Source organism: Leptonychotes weddellii, unplaced genomic scaffold (assembly GCF_054177405.1).
Source record: "Leptonychotes weddellii isolate Sample4059 unplaced genomic scaffold, ASM5417740v2 HiC_scaffold_14531, whole genome shotgun sequence".
In the NCBI taxonomy this organism is placed as follows: domain Eukaryota; kingdom Metazoa; phylum Chordata; class Mammalia; order Carnivora; family Phocidae; genus Leptonychotes; species Leptonychotes weddellii.
In genome coordinates, this window is record NW_027726080.1 from 1 (window position 1) to 5,141 (window position 5,141).

Here is a 5,141-nt window from a genome sequence, read left to right on the forward strand (position 1 = left end):
GTGTGCATGTAGTGTGCGTGTCCGAGGGTGTGCGTGCGTGTCTGGGGGTGTGCATGTGCAGGGGTGTGCGTGCGTGTGTGGGGTGTGCGCGGGTGTGCGTGCGTGTGCAGGGGTGTGCATGTGGTGCGTGTGCGGGGGTGTGCGTGTGCGGGGATGTGCGTGTGCGGGGTGTACGCGGGTGTGCGTGCGTGTGCAGGGGTGTGCATGTGGTGCGTGTGCGGGGGTGTGCGTGTGTGCATGCGGTGTGCATGTGCAGGGGTGTGCGTGCGTGTGCGGGGGTGTGCGTGTGCGGGGGTGTGCGTGCGTGTGCCTGCTGCTGGGAGGGGCTCCTAGGGTCTCTGAGACCCGTACTGATTGCTCCTGTGGATTATTCACTGCTTGCGCTGGGCTTGTTGCTCTAGGACCCCTCCCAGTCTGGGACCCTCCCCTCCGTGCCTTCTGTCTGCGGGTTGGGGGGGGTCTGCGTGCTGAGGGTGGTCACGGCTTGAGGCGTACCCGGCTCCGCTCGGCCGGTATTCGGCTCTGAAACAAGACGACGCTGAGTGCTGCTGTCTGAGAACAGGGAGGGATGCTGGGTCTCCGAGCGGTTGGCGGCCCGTGGCCCCTGAGCAGGGTCGGGCTGCGCCGCCCACAGGGGCCATATGCAGGCTGCTCCCAGCCTGGTCGCCGTACGGCCGCACCGAGACGGCCTGTCTTCTGGCTCAGCGTGCTTTCTCTGCGGCCCGGTGCGGCCTGTGTCCCCTCCCACGGGCTGAGCTCTGCTGGGGCCCCAGGCCCTGCAGCAGCACCAGGTCTGTGCGAGGCGCTGTGTGTGCATCCTGGGCTGACGACACCGGTCCTGGAGGGGCTCCGCGGCCCGTGAGGGCGCTCCCTGGCTTGGAACGCCTGCCTTCTCCCCGCGTGCGCACGTGGCCTTCCCTCTGTCGGAGACAGGTCGTGCCGTCCCGCCTCTCCTTGCCTTGTGAGTGCTCAGCCAGCACGGGGGTCCACCGTCAGGACTGCGACGAGGCCCAGCTGCCCCCCAAAGGCTGCCCTGCCTGGGGCCCTCACGCGCGTTAGGGCTTCCGGGCTGGTCCCTGCACCTCACCGAGCTTGCCCTCTCTGGGAATCTCCTCGAAATTCTCAGTTATGGGCCTGGATCTGTTGCCTCTTATGTATTTGCACACAGTTCCTCCACTTCTTTTAAACTTTGTATGTCAACCCATTTTTTTCCTACATTTTATTTTTTCTTAAAGATTTTATTTGAGAGCGCACACAAGCAGGGGGAGAGGCAGAGGGAGAGGGAGAAGCAGGCTTCCCACCGAGCAGGGAGCCGATGTGGGGCTCGATCCCAGGACCCCGGGATCACGACCTGAGCCGAAGGCAGACGCTTAACGACTGAGCCACCCAGGAAAGCCTTTCTACATTTTAAAAATGTGGATTTTTTCATCCTCTCCTTTCAGGTTTTACGTTTTGTAAGAAAGGCTCCCCGTTCCAACAGGACAAGCATGTATTTCTTAGGATGCCTGGGTTTTTATTTATTTGTTTATGGTCACGTCTGGCTGCCCGCCCTCGCCGTGACTCCGCCCCCCATCCAGCGAGCGCTGCGTTTGCAGGCCGCAGGTGCCCTTCCCGCAGGAGCCCCCAGCACACCCCGCGGGCTGGTTTCCCACCTGCAGCTCACCAAGCTCGGGCTCCGTCTCCGTCTCCTGAAGCCCTGGGCAGCATTGCCTCTCAGAGGGAACGGTCTTGGCCACCGGTGGAGTCACTCCTGAGGGTTAAATAGTTCACGTAAGAGCACCTGGACCAGTAATCCTGTAATCCTGCCCACCCCCCGCGCACACCGAGTGACTCCTCCGTGCCCGGCACCGAGCTCTGATGGAGGGCATGTCGCCCTGTAGGCGTTATGTTAGTCTCCTAGGACTGCTCCCCAAACACCAGAGACGGACGCATGACAAGCAGCAGACACCGATTTTCTCAGAAATCTCGGGGCTCGAAGCGTAGGCTGCAGGCTGGCGGCATGGTGTCCTTCCCCTGAGGCCTCCCTTCTTGGCCTGTGGACGGAGGTCTCCCCGTGTCTGCACATGGCCCGTCTCTGGATGTCTGTGCCCCGATCTCTTCTTAGAAGGACACCTGCTGGAGGAGGGCCTGCCCTGATGACCTCATTTTAACCTCTTTACCCCTTGAAATGCCTCATCTCCAAATACAGTCGCCTTCGAGGTACCGGGCTTAGGACTTCAACATACGAATTTTTCAGGGAATGCATCTCAGCTTGTTGCGTTCCACCCTCAGGTGCCCCAGAGCTCCTGTCCTCTTCACGTAGTTTCATGCAGACACTCAGCCTCTGCACACATCCCTCAGTGTGTTCCAGCATCCGCCCTGTATCCAGCATCTCACCTAAACATCCTGTAGAGTGGGCGTAGGGGACACCCAGGCGTGTTCCTCTCCACCTGCGAACCTGCGGGACCACACATCACGTTATGTGCCTCCCAAAATGCAGTGGTGGGACAGGCATAGAACAGACCTCCTCGTTCCAAAAGGGAGAAACTGGGGGCTCAGTCAGTGAAGCCTTCGGCTTCAGGTCGTGACCCCGGGGTCCCGGGATCGAGTCCCACGCGGGGCTCCCTGCTCCGCAGGGAGTCTGCCTCTCCCTCTGCCTCTGCCCCTGCTCGTGCTCTCTCTCTGTCAAATAAATAAAATCTTCAAAAGGGAGAAACTGGGAAGAAGAAAGGCCGATGGCCCCCAAGCAAGGGTTGGAATTCAATGAGCCATGAGAATATGCGGCTTGCAGGGAACGGTGGGCTCAGGGCTCCATCCCCGTCGGCCTGGCGTGCGGTGGGAGTCCGGCCTCCGGCGGGACGGCCTCTGCAGCCGGCCTGCCCTGGGCATCGAGGGTGAGGAGCTCTGCTGGCCTGTTGTGTAGATGCCAGTGGCCTGCACCCCAAGGTTCATCCGTCTCTTGCCCTTCAGCCCCGGCTAGCTGTGTTTCCGCTCAGACACGAGTCTCAGAACCAGTGTTGGGCCCCGTGCAGTCCCCGGGAGTTCAGGCCGTACGGCAGGAGGGTCCTCCAGGGTCTTTCCCGCCTCATCTCCACTGCTTGACTGGATCCGGGCCTCACACCCCTGATCCCTTCACCTGGTGGTTCTCCAGCCCCTCGTGTGTGTTCTCTCCAGGGCACGCTTTGTCGCTTTCTCCCATGTGGGTGAAACTGGGAATTTTCCAGATACTCACATGTCCTCCCATCCCCCAGCCTCATATCGTGCTGAGCCCCCGACCCTTGTCTTCTGGGGAGCAGCTGTTCCCGTGGCTCTCGTTGCCTGCAGTCCCCTGCTCTGTGCGGCTTCCCGGTCTTCCTGCCCTGCTTCCGTATCCGGCTCCACCTGCCCTCGGGCGCCCGAACCTCACAGAACTCTCCTTCCTCTGGAGATTGCATCCGGAACCACCTTATTCCTGCTTCTGTCTCCAGGGGTCTGGCACCACTAGTCCCTGTTCTAGACCCGAGTCCCACGTTTCGCAGAAGTGAGGAAACCGACCCAAGGGGGAGCTGTGTGGGGGCTGTGGGCTGGGACCTCAGGCCAGGCACCCCACTGGCCCCCACATCCCCCCCAGCATCATAGACTTGGGATTCACTGAGTCTGCTTCCGACTGGGTTATACAGTCCAGATCCACTACCCAGCCGCGCTGGTGGGCCTCAGAGGGGAACGCGGGTGAGCTGGGTGGTGGGGGTGGCCGGACAGCCCCGAGGTCACCACAGCGAGCTCCCTCTTCAGCCCTGAGCCCGGAGCGTGTCACCCAGGTTGGCTTGGTGTATAATTTGGCAAGTAACAGGTCACGGGGTTGTGCCCGGAGCACATGGGGCTGTGGGACTTCAGGCTCAGCCTGTGGTCGCCGAGCCTGCCCTGCCTTTCTCGGGTGTAGGGCCTTTCTCTCTGGGGTCTTTCAGGGGCCCGATGCGGGGTTAGGTAGGGCGCTGCTGCCTGATGGGTGCGTGGCCAGGACTTGACGCAGAGAGACCCGAAGTCGTTAGATTGTGGGGTCTCGGTGCCTAGAGAGGAAAAACAAGGAGCGGGGCTCGGAGCGAGGGCGGAGAGGACGAAGCCGAGCCTTGCCGAGTCGGGTTTGCAGGTGCGGGGCTGTGGCTGGCGCCGCACGGCCGACCCTCCCCGCGGCTTTCCCGCAGCTGGAGCTGACGTGCTGACCCCAGAGAACGGCCTGGATGAGGAGGTGACCATCGAGATCGTCCTGTCCAGCTCCGGGGACGAGGACTCCCAGCTCGGCCCCTACTGCGCGGAGGAGCCGCGGAGCCTGCCCGCCTCCCGCCGGAGCGGCGCCGAGGCCGCGGGCGGGGTGCAGACGTCGTCCTCTAACAAGTCCTACGTTTGCCCAAACTGCGGGAAGATCTTCCGCTGGAGGGTCAACTTCATCCGACACCTGCGCAGCCGCAGGGAGCAGGAGCGGCCGCACGAGTGCTCGGTGTGCGGGGAGCTGTTCGGGGACAGCGAGGACCTGGACGGGCACCTGGAGAGCCACGAGGCGCAGAAACCGTTCCGCTGCGGCGCGTGCGGGAGGAGCTTCCGCCTCAACTCCCACCTGCTGTCGCACGGGCGCGCGCACCTGCACGCAGGCCGGCTGCCGCCGCTGCAGAAGCGCGAGCCGGGCGCGGGGGCCGCGGGCGGGGGTCCCGCGGGCGCGGGCGACGGCACTGCCAAGCTCCGCTTCCAGTGCTGTGAGTGCGACAAGGCCTTCCAGCGGCCCGACCACCTGGCACGCCACCGCAGCAGCGTGCACGCCAAGGACAAGGCGCGGCCCTTCCAGTGCCGCTACTGCGTCAAGAGCTTCTCGCAGAACTGTGACCTCCTCCGCCACCAGCGTCTGCACATGAAGCGCCGCTCCAAGCAGGCTCTGAACTCCTACTGAGGGGGCCCGTGGGGGTGGCGGCGCGCGTCCGCCCCGGAGCAGGGCGCATGTCGTCCCCGCCCCGGAGCAGGGCGCACTGCCACCCCCCGTTCCCCGGGCAGGGCGTATCCCCCCGGAGCAGGGCGCATCCCCCCGGAGCAGGGCGCACTGCCACCCCCCCTTCCCCGGGCAGGGCGCATCTCCCCGGAGCAGGGCGCACTGCCACCCACCCCTTCCCCGGGCAGGGCGCATCTCCCCGGAGCAG

At 63.9% G+C, this 5,141-nt stretch overlaps 1 pseudogene; it reads left to right on the forward strand.

Moving 5' to 3' along the window:
• Nucleotides 1–3,967: 3,967 nt before the first annotated feature.
• Nucleotides 3,968–5,135, forward strand: LOC145718358 (zinc finger protein 496 pseudogene; annotated as a pseudogene).
• Nucleotides 5,136–5,141: the final 6 nt, after the last annotated feature.